Below are 24541 nucleotides of genomic sequence, written 5' to 3'. Positions count from 1 at the left end.
GTGGTCTCTCGTACCAATCGATCGAATTTCTAGTTGCAATTCTCTGTAAGTCCCTTGGCTCTGGGCAAGGAAGGGGGGGAGCGGTGGCAAGGGGACAGGGGAGGGGCTAAGGAGGGGGATCTCTTCGCCCCCTCACCCTCCCTCTCTGCCTTGTCTAGGCCCTGAGTGTCACCCCAGAAGGGGCTGAGGGAATGTTGTGGGTTGGGACACACGGGGGAAGGCGCATACTGGAGGAAGCGAGAGACGTCGCCAGGGACCCAGGGCTCTCTCCTTCCAGTTCCCTGAGCCCCGCGGCCCCTCTGGCCACTCCCTCTATAGCGCCCAACCTGCCCCGGGCAGCCTGACCCGGTAACCCGATCGCTCCTCTCTCCGGATCACTGCTGCGGCCCCCACTTTGGGGCACATGCACCCGAGTCCTGCTTCCCAGGGCGAGCTCTGAATCAGGCGCCTGCGCTCTCGAGGGCGCCCTCCCCACCCCGACGGTGGAGTTTGCGCCCCTCCTGAGACAGTTTGAGAGAAGGACAAACTTTTGAGTGGAGAAAAATGAAGAGGAGCCCACCCGGAGCAGGTGAGCTGGGTCTGGGAGGGGTGCGCTTTAGCCTGAAAACGATCTGTCTTTCCCTATCTCTGTCTCTCTCCTTGTTACTCCATCCCGGCTCCCCTGCCGGCAGATACTAATCTGCCCGACCTCAGAGGAATTTGGGCTAGGGTTGAGCTGTCAGATGAGTGGCACGAGAGCAGCTTTCCTCCTGTAAGTTTGGGGACTAAGGTGGCAGCTGGCAGAGGAAGAAGAGTTGCTTCGGAAACTGGAGACAACAAGAGAAACTGGGGGTCTAGAGACCCATAGAGTCTGAGGGAAATCAAACGCAACTTGCAGGAACTTCAGAAAAGTTTCTGAAGAGAGATGGAGAAGAGAGCAGAGTAGGAGTTTTGAGGTTTAAAGTGGGAGGGAGGCCCCCCTGCTCCTTATCCTGAAGAACGGATGCATTTTTTTGTTTCCCAATCAGGACTGATTACACATGTTGAAAACCCCGGCCAGGTCCTGAACCTGCTCACCCAACAAGCTCTCAGAAACGCTTAGAGATCCCCGAAGGGCTTTCACGGGGGAAGCGGGAGAAGCACTAGCCGAAAATACTAGTTGTCAACTCTGCGGGGAAAGGAGCGGGGTATCACCACAGAGCCTCAGCCCGGGACCTTCTAGAGCCCCTGCTGCCCCGGGATCTTCTGCTGATTTTAAGTTAGGAGTGACATAAGAGAAGAAACAACTCCCAAATTTCTTCCTCTTCTTTTCCTTTTAATTCCAATTTGACTCAGAGACCCATTTCCCTAAATTGGAATCAAGGGAGGTCTCCTCCCCACCCCCCAGCACAACCACCTCCCTACTTTCTCCAGCTCACGCAGGAAGGCAGGGAAAAGAGCCTCCTACCCCCCCTACCCCATGCCCCCACCCCGTCCCGTGGCTGAGATAACCCACCCCAACCTCAAAGAGAAGTCCTGGGAGGAAGAAACGGAGGAGGCTCTTCAAAAGGGAGTCAAGGACAAAGGGTGGGTTCAGAGGGCTTGACTGAACTTGGGGGCCCCAGGTGGAGAGCTGGGGGAGCGGGCACGCCAGGGAACGGGGGCTGGCCTGCATGGTCTGGGAAAGAGGGCGAGCATGCAGGCCGCGGCAGGTGCACTGGCAGAGCCAGGGGAAATCTGGAGTCCTGTGGGGTTCCCGAAAGGGGAGGCCTGGCATGGGTGGAGGGTCTCTGTAGTGCCTGAGGTTTGCGGATCTGACTTGGGGAGCGGGACAGAAGGCAGCCGTTGCACTTGGACCACTTCTCAGAAGGACCGGGAGGGGCAGTGGATCCCAGGAGGGAAAATTCCCACAGTGATCGCCTGGTGTTTCTGGCCCGCATCTCAGAAGCACCCAAATCACGCAGGCCTTTGTTTTCCCTGCAAATAATCCAGGGGCTGGCCTGGCACCTGCTCGTGAGGGAGATCTGCAACTGGGCCCACCTAGCTGAGAGGTCCAGGAGGGCCCCAGGCGGCACTGCCTAGCGGTCTCTGGGAGCGTGGGCCTTGGGAGGGACATGTCCAGAGGCAGGCGTGAAGGCAACTGACACTCAAATCTACACCCTTTTCTTTCCTCGCATCCTGTGGCCCTGTGCACCTCTCCAGCGCAGAGGAGTTGGATGGAAGAGGTCGTCCTGCCCCAATCCCCAAATTAACACGGGAGCCCGCTGGGGCTTCTTTTGTGGGCCCCCCCCACCCCCAGCTCTGGGTGCACGAAGAGCGGGCCCCTGGCTCTGGACTTCGCCTCTCCCTCTTTGATGAATCCAGTCTTTTTTGCCCCCAACTCCCCAACACGCACCCCCCCACACACACACATACACTTTGTGGAGCTGTCTCTCTTTTACTCTTTTCTTCTCTTCCTCTTTCCCTTTTACTAGGATTGATGGAGTGACAACAGTTTGGCAAGCGTCCCCTAAGCCTGTAGTGGGCAGCTGTGGACCCAGCCCTGACTTCTCAACTAGGGAGGAACAGCCTCATTCCTGGGCCCTTGAAATTGACCCCCACGTGGAGGGAATTTGAGAGAGAATGGCGTGAAGGTGGCTAGGCTGACAAAGGACAGAAGCCCTGATCTGGGGAGGGGGCAGTTTTACGCCATATGCCTGTTGCAGAGAGAGAATTTAGAAACAAAGGGAGATGGAAAGGAGGTCGCGGAAACAGCACAAAGGACTGAAAAATCAAGAGCAACAAAGAGAAAAGACTGGTGAGGGAAGAAAATACTTGAGAATGCCCCAGTGCTGGGGGCAGAGGAAGGGACCCAGGAGGGAGGCAGGGGAGACAGATGAAATAGAGGAATATTGATAAAGGACAGAATGAAGCAGCAAGATTAGTTTGTTGTATGAGAGAAAAAAGCAGAAAGGAAGGAAAGAGAGAGAAAGAAAAGAAAAGAAAAGAAAAAGAAAGAGAAAGAAGAAAAGAAAGAAGGAAAATAGGAAAAGAAAAAGTAAATGAAGGGGAGAAAGAGAGAGATGGGTGGGAAAGGAGGAAAGCTAGGAATAAAGAAGGAAGGAAAAGTAAAGGAAGGGAAGACTAGAGAGAAAAAAAGTGGAGGGAGGACAGGAAGAAAGCAAACGAAGGAAGGAAAAATGAGAGATAAATATAGAGAGAGGGAAAAAAAGAAAGAAAACAAGGAGGGAACCGGGTTAACAGAAAAGGGGTCCACACTCCTGAGGAGCAGCGGGAGGGAAGGAGCCAGGAGGAGGGTTAGTGGAGGCCTCAGCAGGGGCTCCCAAGTACCCAAGCCGTGCGGACCCTGGCCTCCCACCACAGCCCCACTGCCCCCGCCCCGCCCCAGTGCCCACCCCAGGCGGCTGCAGCCGGCACCACAGGGGAGGTGGAGGCAGAGGCCAGCCTCTTGAGACTCGCTTCTCCCTGACGTTGCCCAAGCAGCCGAAGAAGTAGCCGATAGAGTAGCAGGAGTTCCTCCGGCACTCACACGTGCCCGAAGTGGGCCTTAAGGCTCCGCAGGTCAAGATCTGGTTCCAGAAGCAGTGTTAGAAGCAGAAGGAAAAGTTTAGAGAGGGGTGGATCTCTCATCCCACCCTGGCTCAGTCTCCTGAGCTGCCTCCCCTCTGACCCTGCTGGCCGAGGCTGTCTGTGGACCGGGCCGCTTTGTACTGCCATGCTCTGGCTCTGCGATCTTGGCCCTCGGTTGGGTCTCTCTGTCAAATGAGCCCTTTGCACTGGAGGGTTCTTGTGTCACTTTGGTTAGCCTGCCTGTATATGTGCAGGTGAGAGAGGGGTGAAGATAAGGCCTGGTCCATTCTGGGAAGGGCATCTTCATTTTCTTCTTTGGTGAGAAGGAAAATCTTCCTCCTTTGCCATCTTTATCACCATCCCTGGCTCAGAAAACTACCTTCCAGAACAGGGGATTTCTCCAGGCCAGAAGCGGTTGAATTAATCTGTAAAGGGTTTGGTGTGAGGTTTACAGATGCTAGAGGAGCCAGAGGAAACATCTTACTCTGGGAAGAGACTGAGGACATGCCTTCCTAGAGCAAGCGGACGTTAGGTCTGCAGTGTATTTCACACACACACACAGTTTAGTTGGCAAAATGGCTTTAGAGTCAGCCTGTGGAGATTAAGTGGAGGTGGCTGTATGTCTGCAGCCTCCTGGGCCGATGCTCCCACACCCTGTCCGTGTGCTCCAGCGGCAACCGCTCAGTTAAACCCAGTTAGATGACTCCTTTGTTTCCCCAAAGTGGGTTGGAGCAGGTCACGGAGGTCAGCATGTCTTCCAAGGGCAGCGTAAGTCTTGAGGGTGGGCTGGAGGACCCTGAAACCAGCGGCTGGAAAACCGCGTCCCCAGTAATCTTTGCAGTACATCTCAGGGAGGCCCCCGCCTGGTACTTCCAGCGTGGATTTTAGCTTTTCTCCCGTTTCTCAAGCTGCCTCTTTCCTTCCTTTATCTTTCTTTCTCCACCCCCACCCTCCACCTCTTGCTCCCTTCCTTCCTTCTCCTTGTTCTTTCCTTGTCTGTCTCTCGCTCTCTTTCCCTTTTCATCTAGTCCAGGCTGCGGCTCCGGTACTGCCTTCGCACCCAAAGGCTTTGCTCTGAGATCTTCAGATAAGTGAAAACGTGCCTTGTCCTCAGGAGCTCATTACCTGGATACAAATATGGGGATTGGAAGGTGAGAGGCAAAATGGGGAGTAAGCTTTGCTGATCGAGTACCGGGTGAATCAACTCATTTTCTATATCAATCACGGTTAATGCCGTCACATCCCTGTGGCTTACCCCAGAAACCCTTCCCCATCTCGCCCTACTGCAGGCCACAGTCAGTCTGCCTCTGCTCACAGGGATGGCATTACTGGTGCCCCCAAGGTCGTTGCTCTCCTGGAGTGACTGAGGGCCTACAATGAGAGCTCACCTCGGTGCAGGTGGGATGAGGTCAATGATGCCAGGTCAGAGCCTCAAACTGTTAAATAAGCAAAGCCTATTTCCCTATTCCCAATGGGGTCCTTTAGGGGTCCTTTTTCCCTTGGATGGAGAAGCTGGTGGATTCTGGCTCTTGACCATCTCTCTAAGGAGTGCCCCTGATTAGCTGGGCCCACCTCCACCCCCCATCTGCTCAGCATAGAAGGGAGGCCACTCACTCCAGGCCTTGGAGGGGATGCAGACTGTCTGCCCAGAGCAGCTTCCTGACCCCATCCTGGCCCCTGCTGGGAAGGAGGGAACCCAATTCACAGGACCCGGAATCTTGAAACTCCACACAGACGAGCCGACCGCTGGGGCTGTATCCTGGAGCCTGATGCCGGAAGCAGCTTCTGCCTTTGGCTTCTCCTTGCTGCCTCAGCCTCTGCTCTGTTCAGCTGGCTATTGTGTTTTTCTCTCTCTCATTTAGGGGTGTTGGGGACAGGGAAGTGAAATGTTTCTCTTCATGCCCCTAGTCCTTCCCCATGCCCCCACCAAACCTCAAAGCTGCAGATAATAATGGACTGCAGCTTCCCGCCCTGCTCAGAAGCTACTCAAAGAGAATTCAGATTCTCTTCTGGGCAGGAGGAAGGACAGATGCTCCTTCCTCAATCCTCCCTTGCTCATTGATCCATTTGAAGGGCATGTGTGGGTCAAGATTGAGACTGGATGGCTTCAGTTGGTATAAAATTAGCATTTTTATCACACCAAAGGCTGAGATTTCTCAAATCAAGGAATAGGAGGGTTTCCGCCGGACCCATGCCTTTTCTCTGGCCTCTCAAACCAGTAATGGTGTAAAGGTTTGTTGAAGTGGAGGAAGAGAAGGGAAATGAGCAGTTTGCTCTATCGAGAAATCAGTAGCCAGCAGGAGGGTATAGCTCAGTGGTAGAGTGTGTGCCTAGCAGGCAGGAGGTCATGGGTTCAATCCCCAGTACCTCCATTAAAATAAATAAATAAATAAATAAACAAACAAACAAACAAATAAATCTAATTACCTCTCCAGCCCCCTCAAATAAAATCAATTTAAAAATTAAGAAGTCAGTAGCTTCCACTGTTCATTCCACTGATGTTTATTTAGTACCTGCTATGTGCAAACACTGTCCCTACCTCAGTTTGTCATGACGATCAGTAATGAGATTTTTGCTTCAGTGTGTGTGGACAAATATATGTAAATAAACAAATCAATGGAAAAGAAAGTTTGGATTTTGATTGCCGTCTTCCATATGCCCGGTCTCAGAGCCCCCATCTTCCCAGCTCTAGCTCCCTAGACCCAGTCAGTAAGAAAACAGGATGGCTCCAGGGCTCATTTGTCTCCCCATCTGCAGAAACATTAGAAAGGGAGCAAGAATCTTGCACTGGGATCAGCAGACATGAGAGCCCTGAAACACAGATTTGGGGATAGTGGGCAGAAGGGTCCCCCAAAGATACCTTCCCATCTTTGAGGTGTACATTGTCAGCGTGGGGGGCTGATATGTTTCTGTGGGTTTCTGAGCAGGATTGCCTTGGCATAATCACATGCCTGAAGGTGACTGCAAGGGTGTGTGTGTGCAAGTGAGCTGAGGGGGGTAGATGAGTGTCCCTGTACCAGGCTTGTGTGCACTGGGCCCAGACGCCTGACTGGAGCAGGTGCATGGGGTGGGGGCGGGGCGAGGCGGTGCACAGACCTGAACATACCTCTGCATACATGATCCTCTGTGTATCAGAGAGCGTGTGTACCCGCTGAATTATTATAAAATTACACTGACCCTTACAGAAAATCCATACGAGCCTCGGCCTTTCTCCCCCGACCTCGCGACCTCTGGGGTGCCTGAGGAAAGAGATGACCCGGTCACCGCCTCCCCTCAGTCAATGAGTCTCTCTCCATTAGCATAAAACATGAATCTACTGGCAGCTTGACAAATTATAACTAGCAGCCAGAGTTTTGCCAACTGGCTGGCTTGGGCGCTGTCTATTTATCATTGAAAATGGTAAATCATAAGAATCCAGATGACTTAATTATTCAAATCCACCCAGGACCCAGAGAAGCTGCAGTCCCGTCAATCTCAGCCCTGGGCTCAGGGAGAGGGCAGGGGGAGAAGGCTTTTGCTTAGGAGCTGGGAGACGCGGGTTCCATCACTGCCCCTTTCCTCTGCCCTGCCCGGCCAGCGGGGGCTTCCTCTGCAGCCCATTCCCCTCCTTGCCTCCCTGCCCACCTTCCTGGGCAGAAGCCCTGCCAATTGTCTGGGCTGCTGACCTTCCCGAGGCTCGACCCTCCCCGCCTCCCGCTGCCTGTCCTCTAGGCTCCTGTTGTGTTTCTCTGACTCTCTTTGTGTGGGTATGCGGGCTTGCTCTCTCTTTCAGTGTTTCAGTGCCTTCACTTTTATTTCCTCTCTTTTTCCTATTCTCTTCACCATTTCTCTTTCTCTCCCCTCTCCCTACAGATGGACGCTGACCCGCATACTCACACACACACACGACCTCTCTGATGGAGGATTGCCTGCGCCCCAGCCCCTTTGTTCTCACTGCCCCAGAGATGCCCAGCCCGGGATCCCCATGCACATGTACTGCGCCCCTCTAACCCAGCACTCCCAGTCCTGGAATGTCTGAATCCTCTCCGCCTTGGAGCCACATGGAAACACAAACATCAATGGATGATCTGGGCTTGTTCTGCCTTTCAACCCCCACCCTATACACACAACTTTTCTGCCCCTTTCTTCTGTGGCATTCTGCATGGCTTGGGAGGCTGCAGACAGGCTGTTGGAGATGGGCCGAAGCAGAAGGCAGGCCTGTGTCCCAACTAGGCTCACCTCGGGCTGTCCCTTTGCTCCCAGCGTGGAACCACCACAAGCCCTAACTGAGGGATCACTCAATGTGAGTTTTCCCAGACGGAGAAGAAAATCGTCTACAGAACAAGTCCCAGATCTAGAGGTCTGCACACGGGGCTTCTGGGAGCCCTTTAATCTCTGAATCCTTTCATCTTTGTATCCCTCACAACCGAGTATTAATATGTGCTCCTAGGCCTCCCAGGCCTGGGCCCCAGGGAGTGTTCATGCTCTCGGCCCCCAGTGGGGGAGGCACTGGACAGGGCCAATGTCCCCCCGTGCTGGTGTTGCGCCCACCCAGGAGGACAATGTGGATGGCAGGAAGGGTCACCAGAGGCCCCCTCTTTGGATGGCATCCTGGCTTGTTCTGGGGAGGCTTGGTTCCACCCATGAGGACCCCAGAGCCCTGTCCCCAAGAGGCTCCTCAGAGCCCACTTCTGTGTCTGCAGACTCTTGTTAGCTTGGCTCCAAGTGGCTACGTCAGTGTGCGTGACAGCACACCTTCAGGAGTCCTTGTGCTGGAACAACAAGTGACAATGTCCCCACCCACAGGGCACCTGAGGAAACAGTCCGCTCACTGCCCACAATTTCACTTCAAGGCCTCTGAACAATGTTGCTCTCAATAGAAATGGGCCTTGCCATATCATAGAACTCTAGAGAAGGAGCTGCTTGTTTCTGCTACTGAGCATGTGTAAGTTCTTCCTTGAGTCTAGCCTTCTTTGCCTTTTGGGGCAGAGGATGGAGATGGTCAGGAATCTTGGGAGGGACTCCCCCTCCTCCAAGAGAACATATATGACATATAGGGGGCCCTTATACACCCAGCACTTCTCCGCTGCTAAAACACCTCACCCCCGCCTCTTTCCTTCCTCCCCAGCTTTCGGAGCCAGGTTGATATTTGACAAGGGCAGTGTGGAGGGGTGAGACAGGAGTGAAGAGGATCAAGATTCAAAAGCAAGCCAGCAGCCGGACGGCAGGGAGATCAATAAGGGAGATAGATTGGAGACAGAATTCTCACACTTGTTTTTTCTGCTGGCTCAGCGCCCCCGCCCCAGCTCCTAAAAGCAGGTGGGGGACAGAGCCAAGGCCTGGCCTCTCTCTGCCCTTCTAACTCAAACAGGTTTCTAATCCCTGGGTAGAGGGTAAACAGCCTCCGAGCACGGCCAGGATTAACAACAGAAATGCCGCTAAGGTATTTTGGGCACAGTTCCCTGCCCCCACTCCCACCCCATGTTACTAATTAGCCCGACAGCTTGGGAGAAGCTTGGGAGGAATAGCTAGGAATGCCTTTGTGCAGCCCCAAAAGCCCAGGACTGAGCTCTGGACAGTGTCTCTGGGGCTGGTCCAGCTGAGGGGGACAGAGGGATTCCCGCCCCCTCCCCACTCACTGACTCCCAGATCAGCTCCAGGGAAGACAGTGTGATTTTCCTCTGCACCCTCCCCGAATCCCCCGGTCTCCCCTTGGCTGTTCACAGCTGGGAGGCAGGTGGGGGGCAAGCGGGAGAGTGGAATCAGCTCCGGAAATCAAACGACCCAATAAAAAATTAATTGTCTAATTAAAACCACGAGGAAGCCCCTTGCCAGAGTCTGGCTCTGAGTCGTCAGGGCTATAAAGGGTGGGAAAATGAGTCTCAGCTCCTAATAAATTCCTGATTTGCAGCTTGGTCTATCAGCAAAGGAGTGAGAGCACTGAGACTTCTACCAGGCTAGGCCTCTTGGAGGTCACGCCATCCCTCCCCGCACCCCCGGCTCTGACAGTCACACCCACTACCACCCCACACACCCAGCTGGAGCCCAGAGACTCTCCAAAAGGGACAGAGAAGCCACTGCTAAGATGGATCCTCAGTCTCCCTGATCTGGGACCCACCCATTTCTTCCAGGTCTTTCTTCAGGAAAGAAGACGTCCTGGAAACTTCTTCAACTGGAGAGTCCTTCATTTAGGTTAACTGATAATTGTTACAAGCAGGTTGCTGCGTAGGTGCGTTCTGATCTCCCCGTTTTTGTGAAAAATACATTTGCATGTAATCCACCAACTGACAGCTGCCCTCAAGCTTGTGCTGATTTTTGCAGGTAAATGACAGGGAACCAGGCAAAGAGATGAATCCTCCTCCCCTCACTCAAAAAGGGCTGTGCACACTCTGCCCAGTTGACCAAACCCTCTGGAAGAATGAACAAAGAGCTAGTCCAGAAAGAAGGGCAGAGTCAGGCAACTCCCGAGGGGAGGTAGGGATCCCACCCTGGATAATCATACCAATTTTTCACTTGAGTCTGCCCCATGCCTCTCTTCCCTCCCTCCCTCGGCAAAAGCAAATGCACTGTACATCGTCAGGGGCATTAGGTCATAACAGAAGGAGGAGGAGGAAGCAGCACATAGCCTTCAACATGGTAATACATTATTTTATTATACAGAATAGTATATGGGAGGTGTACCTGCGATTAGCTTCTTTAAACAAGCAATGATCGTCCTTCAGAGCAATCACCTTAAGAGGCCATTTGCTTATCCCATATGTACCTCTATTGATTAAAACATTTCTGCAAAGACTCCTTTAAAACGGATTTTATAGCCATTTCACGCAATACTCAAGACAACTGTCATTAGCTAGGAATTAGTTTTTGACTGATTCCAGAAAAGCAAAGGATAAAGATTTGTCACCGATAAGGACATTTAAAAATTGTGTCACTGAAGACAATTCCCCAAGAGGAGTTACAAGACTTGTGTCGTGGCGGCCTTGCTGGAAGAAGGGGGTCCCCCCAAGGTGACTTCTTGGAGGCGGCCATGCTTCCCGCTGCGTTTCTGTCCGGCCACATCTGGAGGGTATTATTTATCATTCCTGATGATCGTTCTTTCCTTCACCTGGTTGTTATTTTTCATCCTAAACAGTGAACTAAGGTTTCCCTAAGAAGGAGAAAAAGGGAAGGAAACAAATTCCTGACCCCCATCTGGGTCAAGATCCCATTTCAGATTTCAGCAAATTCCCATGCACAAGTGTCACCAGGGTGGCTGAACCTTTCTGCTTCCAAGAAGCCCAAACCTAGAGACAGGAATATCGGAGCTGACTCTGATTCACCTCCTAGTAACTGCAGACCTACTCAGTGCCACGGGGTCTTTCCACAGGGGTTACTGTTTTTCAGCCTGGGAATTTAAGACAGTTTTCCTTCCCCAATGGATGGAATTTGTCTTTCGTTTTCCCTGCTACCTAGTCTAAGACTGCAGGATGCTCCGTGGACCTGTTGTTCTGGGAGACACTCCAGTTTCCTGGTACCCACGTCTCAAGAAGACTTAACTTTGGGGATCATTTTGTCCACTTATCTGTCCCCCAGCAAAGCCTCACTTGAATATTCCTGGTTCTCATGTTGATCAGCTTGGGCTGGTAAACAGAACCCTGATCCAAAAAGGGTGTGATGGTGGCCACCATCACACAACGTAAGGTGGAGGGGGTGGGCATGCACACCGAATTCTATGTGAATGGCACCACCTAGAGTTGTGCTCCAGGAGTGCAGTGAGTGGTGGTCCCTGGAGCTGAGTGGTGCTGCCACCCTGCAGCCCAGAGATGCTGGCAACTTGTCCGCCTTGTGCAGCATTCACGGATGAAAAACCTACATCTTGACAACTAAAGTGTCAACACCTCAGTCCCTGAAAAGAGGCTCAAAGTGGAGACCCCCTCCCGTCAGTGACGGCTGTGAGATCTAGGCTCAGGACACAGCTCACCAATCTTCTCTCCATCAACTTCAAAGGCAGCTCCAGCCCCAGGGAGGACCTCCAGGGTCTGGAGCAAAGTTGATCCCACCCAAGCTCAATGTTACGCAGTGGTGTTGCTTGAGCACAGTTCAGGCTGGGCTAGAAATAGTAGCGAGATATGGATCCCACTTGGGCTAGAGCCCGCGGAGGGATGGGAGTGGGTAGTGGAGAGGTAGTCACGGTCCTCAGAGGGTAGAGTGAACGTTTACAATTGCCCAGGCCCCTCCCTCCTGGCCCCGCCAGAGCAGGCAAAGCTGCTTGAGCCTCCTCACCCGCTGCCAAGCCCATCCCACCTGGATACCCTTCTCCATCCTCTGCCTAGCCCGCCCCTTCTCTCCTTTCAACTTCTTTCATACGTTCCTCTCCCAAAGAGTCTTTCTGAAAAAACACACTGGCCTCGGTTATTTCCACAACATCCCTCTCAAGCATTCCCTCGGCCTGCAGGGTCATTCAGACCCTGAGCCCTCACCTCACTCCTTTGTGTGTCCTATTCACCCCGTTATGCCAGGACATCCCCGACTCACAGCTCCCAAGGCTCAGCCCTCAGAGCCCCAGGAGAGCCACCACATCAAAGGCTGAGACTCCAGTGCTCCGAGGAGAGGGTCAGCCGGTCAATAGCCAGCCTGCCCTGACGGGACTCCTCCACGCAGGGCGCCGCGGGCCATATTAAAGAGTAGGAGTGAAGAGTCTGGTCTCCAAAAGCATCGGGTCTCATAGGGCCAAAAAAGACCCATTCTTGCCAGATTAATAAATAACAATAATAAACCTGACCATGGAGGTGAGCCTTATGGACAATACATTTCAGAGGTGGAAGAAGGTGCCGTCTACTAGGGTCTCCCCAAAAGACTCCCAGAGCAGGTCAGGTAGGAGCTGCCCTTGCAGCCTCTCAGAGGCCTCTGGGCTGCTGAGCAGTCATCATGTGTGTTGTCCTTTGTTTCCTAGAACATTGGCCATGGGAAGATGAGCTCCAGCTGAGAGCTGGGGCAGGGGTGCATCACTGAGCACCTACTCTCTGCCAGACACTGGGTTGGGCACTAGGAACCCGGGAAGAGTGAGGGAGTCCATGCCTTCAAGGCTGATGGTCTATATGGGAAGAGAAACTGTAAACAGAACTTTATAAGGCAGTGAGGGGAGGACCAACACCGGAGGTACAGCCCCCAGGCATCATGGGAGCACTGTGCATACACGTAAACCTCTCATGGGAAAGGGGAGAGGAAGGGGGTAGTGAAGGCATCCTGAAAGGGGGGCTAATGTAAACTGTAAGCAAGTGGTATCCCTTCTTCACCCCACACCCCTCCCAATGGAAGGTCACCTTTCACCCTGAGAAGAAACCACTGGCTTCTTCAACCAAGATCACAATGGGGTGTCAGCCATCCAGCACACTCTCACCTGCCCTCCGGGCAGAGTATTCAGATGTGAACTGGGCTTCCAGTTGGCTCTGGGTGCCTCCCTATCCCATCTACCCCACAGTCCATCCCATCCTGCCAGCATCACGGCCGGGTGTCCTCTGAATCCCAGGACTGAACAGAGCCTGGGGAGCAGGGAGGGAAGAGCCTGCCGTCTGCTAGAATGACATGCTCTGCAGCCCCCTCCTTTGTGCCCTTGGGGAAGATGTCCCTGCTTCCCCCTCATCCTCTGTCTGGATTCAGCTCCCACCTCCCACTGCTGCAGCCAAGCCCTCCTCTCCACCTTGGAAGAACGCACCCCTCCTCCAGATCCCTCCACGGGAGCAGAGTAGGAGGGAGGCAGCATATGGCCCCATTCTCCTTGGCCTGGGCGGGCTATTTTAGAAGTGAGAAACCCCCTGGCCTGGTCCTACCCTCTGGGGAGCAGCCTCCCTCCCCTCACCACATTCCCCAGAAGTTCTCAGACTGCGCTCCATCCTTCGGCTACGTGCAGTTATGTGGTGAAATCACTGCTTTCCTGCCCTGAGGCACCAAAGCTGGGAAGGGAGCCTACTCAGACCTTTGATGTAGGCACGTTTTAAAAAGCCCACCTGTCCCCTCTCTTCCCAGCCCCCAGCCTGAACTGCTGGAGCCCCTCATCACAGCTTTAAATCCCAGGCTACCCCCCGACACGGCCAGGATCGGGTCACACATACCCTCTCCCGCTGGGGGAAACCCAATCGTGCTCACTTGGGGACATCTGTCTCCAGTGAGTAAGGAGCTATCCCAAACTTCAGTGGTTCTGTGACACTTAAAAGCTTCAAGCAGGAAGATCTGCAATTTCTCTTGGAGCAGGGCCTGTGGGGAGGGTCGCTCAAAAACCTTCGTTTGATGTTGTGCTTTCATGGTTGCGGTTTGATCCAGATGTTCCCCACTTGTGGGATTTTCTCCTTGGGGAGGAGGAGCCCTTGGCTGTGAAGACATTTCCGTCATGTGCACGTTTGGACTGGGATAATTGGGTGGGGGTGCTCATCTTGCTGATATCACCCCTGTTCTCAACACCCCTGCCCTTTCTTCCAAGGATCACATCCTTTCCCTTCATATCCAAAGACGAGAAGAGGGCATTGCCCTAAGGGGGCATTCCCAGCTCCCAAACTTGTAGGCTTGCTGTGTCACTGTCCAGAAATGGCTCTACCTCTCTGTTCTTCTGGCTCCAGAAGATGGAGCTGGAGTTGGCTCCCAAAGATGGTTCCCAGATCATGGGGAAGAATAGGAGAGGGAATTCAAGAACCAGATTTCTGGCCAAGGAACAAACAATTATCTGAGATTGTGAATGGAATTGCACTGAGAGTGATGAGTCAGGGCTCCTAAAGAGGAAGTAGCCAGGGTTGGATCAACCCTACATGGGTGTAATTAAACTTTCCAGACTCACAGGTCCCTCTGCTCCGACCAAACTTGGAAAGTTTAAGGCCATCCCTCCCCAAAGGCTTCACTAAAACCTTGGAAACCTTTCCTTCAACCTTAAGAGTCTTCAGAAGTTCTTCCTGCTGTCCAGCTTCAGTCAATGCTTGCTGTAGCAGCAGGTGGCTTCCCCAGGGAAGGTGCATCAGTCACACTCAGTGGTCCTCTAAGACCCTCAGCATCTTTCTAGATACCTCTGCCTTATGGAATCAAAAGAAGAGCTGTCAACTCCATCAAAATTTAGGTTGCTCCTGGAGCTGTGCTGGTGACCACATATTCACTTGGGTCTTTGCTTGCTTTGTGGAGGTCACAGCCTAATCGGGCATGTGGATGTTGAATGAGAAAGGACAGAAAGACCAAAGAAACTCCAGCCCTGCTGGACCAAGGTACCAGCCTACAAGTGGACCCTAAAGGACTTGCATCGGCCACAAGGTTGGGTAAGTGGATTTGTCTTAGGGGGAGGGGCCTACGTGGGGAGAGACAAATCCTGGGGGGCTTCTTGCAGGAAGGGGAGATTCAGAGGAGGCAAGAGAGGGTGAGAGCCACTGAGTGGACCAGGAGGACCCAGTTCTAGGGGGAACTGTGAGAGACAGGCCAGTGGGAGAAGAGAGAACTGATTCCCTATTGAATTAGGGAGAGGGGAGGGATGGAGAGAGAGGCAGGCACAGGAAGGAAGTGGGAAGATGGGAAAACTCCACATAATGTCCCACCTGGAGAACTGGGGCGGCTGCTTCCCTTGCTCTGTGTAACACGGGGGAATGCATGTTTTGGGGATCAGCTTTTCCCCTGGAGGCCCTGAGGGTCAGTTCTCAGGCCTTGTCCTCCCCTTGGACTTTGATCTAGTCAAGCACAGATGGGTCGAGTCATGATGATGAGGGGGCAGGTGGCATTGGGTCTCCTCTGAATTTTTTCTTATTCCCCCATGTCCTCTCTCTCTTAAGCAATAATTTCTCGTTTCGCTTGGTCTTATATACCCCATATGTCTGTAGCTCAGAGAATGAAGAAACACTCCATCATTCTTAAGCTGGGCCTTGCCACCTGCAGGCCCTCCCCTCCAACACATATGTTCACACAACTGGGGCAAGTGGTTAGCTTCCCCTTGGCCCCCTCTGGCCCCTCTCCCCCACCACCCTTCTCATCTTTCCATCTAGAATTAGAGCTTTCTCTCCTGCAGGGAGGTGGGAGGGGTGTAGGCAGGGATCCACACAGCTGGATAACAGCTGGGAGAGTCCCACCTGTTCTGTGCACTCACAGTGGCTCCCTGGAGGGGACCAACGACAAGGGGGAAAGGTACTGGGAAATCGTGTGGGGAGAGGGGGGCTCATGAAGCGGGGTTCTCTACCTGGTTTGCTCTGGTCTGGTCTGGGGGAGGTCAAATGCTCAGCAAGGCGTCCTGGGTCTCAGGCAGGCGCTGGCGGGGTGAAGCAACTGCCCGCTCAAGCCATCTAAAGACTCGGCCTCCCCGCCCGCCTCTCCTCTGCCTCTCCCACTTGCTGTAACTGTGGAAGCCAAGTCAGGACACGCCTGTCACAAGTGCTGCCCTCATCCCTCCCTGTGACTCCACTTCCCCACCCTGAACCCTTCTGCCCACGCGCAGATCATCCCCCTGCAGGGCTACTAGAGTCTGACCCCAACTCTACCCCAAACACAGACCTGTTCCCCAACCCCCACTGGCGCTGTGGGTGAAGCTGCAGTGGGACCAGAGGAGATGCTCCTGTCTCCTCTCATGAGGGGCCAGCAGACCCCTAGCCCATTCCCAGGATCACCACTCCCAGGCTGGCATGAGGAACCTAAGAGGGGCAGGGCCATGCAGAAGACCCGGGGCGCAGCAAGGCCCCCACCCTCTCCTTATTAGCGCATGTAAACCTAAGAACCTCCCCCCAAATGTGAGGGTTCTGCTTCAGGGCCATGGAAGACCTCCAGCGCCTGCGGCTCACCCTCCACCTCCTCAGCCCTACCATTGCCGTGACAGAGCCGTCTGGGCAAGCTGACCCCCAGGGTGGGGCTGAGGGGTTTGGGTGGGAGGACAGAAGGGAGAGACACTTTCTTAGTGTTTCCTGCAAAGCCTGCCAGGTTAGAGATGCCACTATCTGGGCCCTGTGTCAGACCCAGTGGGTCACTCCACTGAAAACCTCCCCGGGGTGTGTGTGAGGCCACTGAACTCATTGGAGCTGATGGATAAGATGATGGCCAGCAAGCAACTGACACAGAGCCCCCACTATGTGCATGGCATGGGCCTGACTCTGGCTAGGGGAGACAGCAGGGTGGGGAAAGGCCATTTTATTGATCTTGCACTCCATAACCACACTAACCCGGAGAGGTACATATTACAAACACTGGAACCGTATGTTTGTACAGAACCCCATAATCTTACCCTCACCCCCTTCCAGACATGTGATCATATATGGAACTCAGACATACGAGCTAGATGGAAGAACTTTCCAGAGCATGGGTGGTCATGGGTAAAATCATCAGAAGACCTTTCCTCTTGGAAGGCAGTGAACCAAAAGAGCCCAGACTCGCCGCGCCAGGGGTGAGGTTCAGCTCTGGTCTGCAGGCAGCGGCATGGCCGAGATGACCTTTCAAGATCTTACCCAGGACAAGGCAGAAAGGTGGAGGTTCTAGTAGAGGGGCTTGAAGGGGAGGGGACACTCAGAGGGACAGACAGACAGATCAAGGGACTGGAGGAGTGAAGGGGGGTTGAAGAGCAGGGTTCAGAGATGAATGGTCTTGACTGGACTGACTGACGACACCCGGATGGATGGATGGCGGCTCAGGTTTGTTTACTGGCAGCCCCCAGCCCGCCATCACCCGCCATCACCAGGGGAGAGGAATGGCGGCTGGCACATCAGAGGGCTCTTAGGGAAGCTCATGGAGATGATTTAGATGGGAATGAATCAGCTCCATATGGATTAAGTGTCCCCGCAAATCCCAGAATCTTACAGATGAGGGGACGGGGCAAGGGCACTGGTGGGAGGGGAATGAGGAGGGGGCAGTGAGGAGCTCATGCTGGGAGACAGGCCCGGAGCCAGTCGGAGGTGCCCTTTGAGGGCACCTCCCCAGGGCTATCTATACCACCGCCTCTCTGGCTTGGGACTGGGCTTTAGGAAAAGACCCCGTCTATTGGAGCATCCTCTCTGGGTGAGTTCCTGTCTGTCTCCTCTTGCCTCTTCTCTCTGAGTCTTCATGTGTCTTTCCATCTTCACTTTTCTGTCCCTCTCCTTCCCTATCCTCACCTTCCGCTCTGTTCCCTTCTCTCCTTCCACTCCCCCCACCTCTCTTCACTAGAGGTGTAAATGGCGTGCAGCTGACACGAAGTTCCTGTTCCCTCCAGCCCTTAGTTCTGCCTTCCCTCTGGCTGCAGCCATGCTGCCTGGCCTTTCCCCCAGGCTTAGGGTTGAATGGGGAACCAGGACGGTGGTCTGAAAAGTGACTTTCTGGCTACAGAAAGTTCTTTCTCTTCCTCCCTGTCCACCTGGCCATCAGCCCTTCCTTCTCCCAGTGCTAGAGGCAGCTTGGCTGGAGGAGCCCACACTCTGCAGACAAGGGCAGTTTGAGCAGACCCCGCATTCCCGGTCACCCGCTGGCTGTGGGGTTATGGAGGGCACCATCCCCCCATGCCCCTCCCCGTGCCCCTCCCATGCCCCGCGTGGAGGGCCCTGGAACTGACTGTGGTTATGAAGCCGGCTGCCATGTGGATGACCTGGATCAGAGCACGGGGTAGTCATATATGACAATTGGTTGAAATATCACAGCCGCTCTTCCCCCCACCCCCACGGGTGATCTATGGGCTGCGTGCCCTGTAAAAATTATTTATCGGGGCCTCAGAGTGTTCTGATTTAGTGCTGCTGCCTCTGGGGCCGAGGGGCCTGCCTGTCCGCCGGAGTCTAAGCGTTAAACGTCGCTAAAAAGTTAAACGGCCAACGTTGGGGGCTCACTCGAGGAGGCGCCATAAAGCTGTCGGAGCTGCTTAAATCAGGAGCGAGGATTCCCCGGGACATCTTCTCACCATATGCCGCAAGCCAAGAAGGCTCTCCTCACCCTGCTGCGCTCACCCAAACACAGGCCAGGGACCACGTGGGCCAAACCTGGGACCCAGCAGCAGAGGACGTCATGCTTGACCTCCTGCAGGCCCTCCTCCAGCATCACCGGGGCAGGGCCCAAGTGGGTAAGAGGCCGTGTGTCCAGCCCTCTGCCTCTGGCCAAAGGTTTCCTTGTTCAGATCCAGTTTTTAAGGGCTTCCAAAGAAAGGCAATGCATAGCCTTTTCCAGTGGCCTTGTGGATCAGTACTTTCCCGGTGTCTCCTTCCAATCCACGTATCTGTGGATGGAATCCGCTGGAACTCAGTGTGCAGGTTTGGAGTGGGTGCTCTGTCCAAGCCGGCCCCGTGACCTCTGGTCTCCTTTGTGCCCCCCACCTCCTCGCACTCGAACAGCTCTCTGAAGAACAGAGCCCTACCTTTGACCACTGCCCTCCATCAGGCACCCCTGGGTGCCAGTCTGACATTCAGGCTCGCAGACAGTTTTCCTGGCAGAACCCCAGTCCATGCTGCCACCGCCCGGCCGACACAGAGCAAGCGAGAGGGAGGTGGGTCTCCGCGGCTGCCTATCACGCCTTCTTTCAGCAGCAGTAAAACTCACCTCTTAAAACCTCCGCTTGGGTCCCTAATATTTGCCTGGCTATATATCTCCGGTGATATATGGACAGAAATTGCTTGTAAACGGCTATAAAACCTCTCAGTTGAGCTGGGGAGGAGGTGCATGAGGTTGGGCATGGCCCAAGCTGCAAGAGGATTGGAAGCTGAGGCGCTGCACCAAGTACCCCAAACTCAACCCCAGATCCCAGGGACGAGGGGGTGAGTGTGGGGCCCTCAGGAGAAGGATGGAGGGAGGAGACCCAGGGGGATATCTTCAAGCCCCTCAGGTGGTATTATGGGGCTGTTCCACCTGGCTGCTCCGATGATGTGCTGTGTGGCCTTGGGCAAGTCACTCAGCAGCTCTGTGCCATGGTTCCCTTCACTAATGACACCCACCCAGGCTCAGTGAGGAAACACACAGAGAATTAACCTATGCTCTGAAAAGGAAGAAGGTTGCATATATTGGGCACGACCCCCGGGGGTGCTGGTGCATCACAGGCTGGTTCCTTTACCTAATCACCTCTAATTCTGACAATACCCTGTCATGTAGATACCACGGTCACTGTGTCGCGGATGCGAAACCTGAGACTCACAGAGGTGCACACAAGGAGTTGTTTCCAGGGACCAATTCCAGAGCTGGTGCCTTTCCACACAAGAGAATGAAATCCTGGCAACAGGTAAGACTCTACGGGGACTTCCAAACAAGGATGTGGGGGGCATTAAGAGACCTTCTCTCCTGGGTCCCTCCTGTTTTCCAGGGAGCAGGCCTCTCGCCCTCCAACACTTCTATTCCACTCTCCCCAGTGCCCAAGAGTCAAGGTTCCCACAGCGTATTCCCAGTCACTATGCCCCATTTCCCAGAGAAACTGCTCCCAAAGTGGAAGGGGAAACCTGGGGCTTTGTGGGAGGCCAGTGCCCTCCACTCAGGAGACCAAGAGAAATGGGTCTTGGGTGGGCCAGGGGAGGAACAGCCTTCATGGGGAAAGCTCAGCAGGTATAGACCCAGATGGCCACAGTCCCAGAGTCCCCAGTCCAATCCCCATCAGCCCCAGCCCCTGGGTATCCCTTCTGGTTACGCCAATCCCCACCCTAACCTCCCCGAGTCCTCTGCTTCCCTCTACCTTGGGTCCCCCTCTGGTTACCCCACACTCTCCTCCCACAGCACCCCCCTGAGAGGTGCTGCTCCCCACTCTGGTTATTCCACCCTCCCCTTCCCCCCACAGGGTCCCTCCAGCCCCTGGTGGCCCCTTCCCTCCACCATGAGCCCTAGTTCTCTTCATCCTCTCTCCCAAGTCCCTTCAACCCCTGATTGCCCTCTATGGTCACCCACCCTTTCCCTCCCTCCCAGTGTCTCTCTTGCTCCCAGACGCCCCTTCCTTCTGTGACCCCCAGCCCCTACGTTCCCCTAGTGAACCTCTAGTCTCTTCTCACCTGCCTCCAGGACCCCCAGCCCCTGTCCTGCTCTTTGTCCTTTTCTTGTGATGAACTGGGACAAACAGTAGGAAGGCCGCCCTCTGCCCCACACCTCCCTTTCCCTGGTGGCTCCCACCCCCCACCCCACTTTTCTTTAAGTTTCCAAATCAACCTTCCTCCAATAATAATGATAAAGCAGGAAGCCGGGCCGGAGGACAGTGCAGATTTTTCTTCTTGACACGGAGTTTCCGATTAAAGGCAAAGGGACATAAATCCTCCTGCGTAATTGCTGTGCTCCAGCTTGGAGCCACTAGGAGGGGAGGCTCCCACCCTTCTGCCCCTGCCCCTGGGAGCCCCACCCCCATCCTGAGCAGGGCTGGGTCCCCAGAGCCTGGAGCTGGGCTGGGAAGGGGGAAGGCAGTGGTGCAGTGTCGGCAAGGCTGTGGGAAGGGAGGGGCATAAACCCAGCAGGGGCCCCTGCCTTTCCCTTCCAGAGGTCCCAGCCTAGATGGACCTTGGCCCATGACACGCCTCTAAGCACCTTTCCCCAGCCCCAGGCAGCCCCTCCACCCCTCACATGGAGAGCATGCTTCATATTTTGGCAAAGCTTCTTGGCTTCCATGATCTCATTTGATTCTTATAAATTCTTGAAAATTATTAAACAAATATCAGAAGGAGGAAGGGGCCCTGAGTGACCGGCCAGCACAACTCCCCTTGCTTTACAGATGGGGAAACTGAGGCTGTAGAAGGGACTGGCTAGGGGCAGAGCTGGGACTGGAATGCTGTCCCAGCCCCCTCCGAACTTGCTTTCTCATAGCAGGAGGGCCTGACACTGGTGAAACCTATTCAATTGGGGCCCAAATAGCCGCCTCCCAAGCGGTGTTCTCACTCACCAGAGAAGCTTTTTTTTTAAAAAGCAAGAATGCATGTTCTTATACTCTAAGATTAGGAAAAGAAGACACTAGAAGTATGTGTGCATTGCTCAAGGTCCAGGGTTAAGGGCAGAGACCGGAGGCCTCACACCTCCTACCTCTACCTTCACACTCATTCTCCTCAGAATTTTACCCCCAGATTCTAACCTCTGGTGACTCTGCAGGTGGGACTCTCAGCCTGGCCAGAAAACCTGCCTCGCCCACTGTGAGAGCCACAGAGCCCCGCCCAGAGCCCTCCCCAACTTTGCCCCTTTGCCCCTTCCTTCTTTTCCATCCCCGCTGCCCACTCTCGTCCTCCACAAAGCCCTCCTGATTTGGAACCCTCAGTTCTTTTCCTCTGTTTCTCCGTGCTCTGAATATCTATTCCCTTCCAGCTATTCCTAAATCAGGTTCTAGCTGTAAGTCTCCTCTCTCATCAGACTAACAGAATGGGCCTGCGTGTCCTCCCTCTGAACTGCCATTGCCAACACCCCATCACCTTTCTCTCCCATACCCACCCCCAACCCAGGCCCAGAACAGATCTGTACAGTAGATGTGTATATAGATGTGTGTCCTGGGAACCCAGCAGTCCTGTCTCCTTTTCTATCGGTGGACATTTCCACAGAAGCCCCAGGATTCCCACATCAGGTGTAAACTATCATGGCTTCTGGGTTTCCCTGGCCCTCTGGGGCCATCTGGTCTGCTGTCCTCCCAGACCCCACCCCTCTTTTCCCCTGCATCTCAAGTGAGGAGAGCCCTTTGGCTGGGACCCAGGAAAAGAGAAGTTCACATCTCTCACATCCTCACTTTGCTTACCCATCTGTGAACGAACCTGGCCGACTCAGGCAGGGCCTCCCAAGGTCTAACCTCTAGGTGCCCTGCCTGAGCTCTTCGGACATCCTGACAAGTTGGCAGATGACTAGATCCCTCTCCTGGGCCCTGACTGACATCCTCCGTGCTCCCCCCAACCCACATCCGTGCCCTGTGCACCCGCCCTTCCCTCTGCCACAACGAAACTGAGTGGGAGTAAGGTCGGGGGAGGGCTTTGGAGTCTTCAAAAAGCATGTCCTGTCTGGGTCAGGAAAGAAAACAAGTGCAGGGGGGCAAGCAGCCAGCTTGGGGGGTCAGGTGCTCCTGCAGGGAGCCCGGGTGGGGCACTCCAGCACGGCCTGGGCCGCGGAGTCCTGGGCGTTACTATAGGCTGTGGGGATGTTATTCTAGATCCTGGATGCTGGTGTAAGGTTCAGGATATTCCTGTGCAGTTGGATGTTGTGGTGGGTTTTCTGGGCTTTATGGTAGGGTTTTTCTGGAATTTTAATAGGGTTAGTCTAGAAGCCTGTGCTCCCTGAGCTCGGACAGGGAAGAGAGCTAAGGCTGTAAAAAATAAAACAAAGACAAAATGCTGGGGGTGGGGAGCAGAGATGGCCCAGGTTTCCAGAAGAGGAGGGTAATCTAAGGCTGCAGGGCAGGGAGCCCCTGTTCACCCCATCTTGGTATTCAGGTCCCAAACTTTGGCCAACAGCCTCATTTGTTGACAGCAAGGGGCTAGGAGTGGGGAAGGATCCTTACTCCCCTGGGAGTGATTGCTGGCCAGAGACTGGGCATGGTCCCAGCTTTCAGTAGAGAGGAAGGAAGGACCAGGGAGAGGGGCCTAGGCTACAGGATGGCCCTCCTAGGTGTGTGTTCCCAACAGCTCCCACCTCAGGCTTAGAGCCCTGCCTGGGGATTGCTGAAACAGGGGAGAATCTGGAGGAAAAAATAGAGACCCTTCTCCCTGAAGACTCCAGTCTTCCAGGGATGACCCGGAAGGGTCCAAGACCCTCACCTTGGACTCAGGCAAATAAATGGAGAATTCTCTTGCAGCTTAATGATGGAAAACTTCTTGAAAGATGGGAGTTCAGGGCACGGATTTGGCAGAGAGGTGGGAAGGGAGGGGGTCCCAAGCAGGAAGAGGCTGAAGGCCGTTTCAGAGGTGAGCGAGGATGAGGGGGAATCCAGAGACTTGGGCTGGGGTGAAAAGAGTCATTCACTCCTGTATCCATCATTCACTCAGCAAACACTTGCCAGGGCAGCCATGTATCAGGCATGCTAACAGGACACACAGAGATGAGTTAGGGAAGCAGGGACAGCAACTTGGAGAGGTTCCTAGAAACTTGGTTCTTCTCCCCAAATTTGCAGAGTTCTCCAGGTCCATGCTAGCCAAGTGTCTATATCTCCACGCCTCTCCAATCCTAAAGATGTCCATTGCCCATAAGTCTAGCTTCCTTCTTCCCCAGGGTCTCATCTCTGCCCCAGCCCTCGCCCTAGTCCCTGCCACTCAAATACACTCTTTTCCTCTGGGCAGACTTTGGAGCATCTTCTGGGCCCCAGCTACAACAGGAGGGATTGGGGTTAGACTGCGGAGCACCTTCCCAGCAGCAGGGAGGGAGGAGCTGCGCTGGAGACCAAGCAAGAGTTGTGTGAGCGCCTGAGTCCGGGCCTGAGATTCTCAGCCCTACTCTGCATCGTGCTGGGAGAGGCATCATTCATCCGCCCAGGGGTGGAGATGGGGCAGGGGGAGGGGAATGAAAAACACCCACAGCCCATTAACCTACTTTTGCAACTTCATTAAAACAGAGTCTCCGACATGTCGCCATAAATTGTCTTCTGAGGAAGAAGCCAGATCCAACATCCAGTTCTAGCGGTGAAGCTTCTGAGAAGAGGCTGGAATAACCAGGGTGGAAGGGACGCTGTAGAGGGTGGGGGCTCACTGAGTGACTTTGCAGGCTGGGCCAGTCTGGCTGCCTATTGCAGACTCTCCTAGGTGGGCAGGCCTCTGGGTCAGGGCCAGGGAGGGGATTTTCTGTAATATTACACAGTTGCTGCCCTGATCAGGAACCCTTATAGCAAAAACAAGGGTTTACTGTATAGCACAGGGAACTATATTCAACATCTTGTAATAAACTATAATGGAAAAGAATTTTTTTAAAAAGAATATAGATATTGATATATATATGTATAACAGAATCACTTTGCTATACACCTTAAACTAACACAATAGCATTAAAAAAAAAAACAAAACCCTTATAGCTTCCTGGAGTCCCTTGTAACAAATCTGAAAGTTCCTCTCAGCCTTTCAAACCCTCCTTTAAGAAGCCCCATTCTGGCCCAAAGCTCCCTTCTCCAAGTGTTACGCTCATGTACAGCAGACCCCAGCAGCCTCCAGGCAGTAGTGTGAGGCCCGAACCACCCTAGCTG

At 54.0% G+C, this 24541-nt stretch overlaps 1 long non-coding RNA gene across 3 annotated transcripts; it reads left to right on the top strand.

Moving 5' to 3' along the window:
* The first annotated feature begins 56 nt into the window (after nt 1-56).
* LOC105076307 (uncharacterized) lies at nt 57-24541 on the top strand. 3 transcript variants are annotated; one of them, XR_006728153.2, is made up of 5 exons: nt 57-568; nt 14650-14780; nt 18780-18931; nt 19531-19657; nt 23921-24541. It is a non-coding gene; the product is annotated as an uncharacterized LOC105076307 (long non-coding RNA). The 3 variants fall into 3 exon arrangements; XR_006728151.2 differs by lacking the exon at nt 18780-18931 and adding an exon at nt 18409-18511 and having other exon boundaries at nt 63-568; nt 23921-24539; XR_006728150.2 differs by lacking the exon at nt 18780-18931 and having other exon boundaries at nt 88-568; nt 23921-24532.

The sequence above is a fragment of the Camelus bactrianus genome, chromosome 12 (genome assembly GCF_048773025.1).
Source record: "Camelus bactrianus isolate YW-2024 breed Bactrian camel chromosome 12, ASM4877302v1, whole genome shotgun sequence".
NCBI lineage: Eukaryota > Metazoa > Chordata > Mammalia > Artiodactyla > Camelidae > Camelus > Camelus bactrianus.
This window is presented reverse-complemented; position numbering and strand designations above follow the sequence as displayed.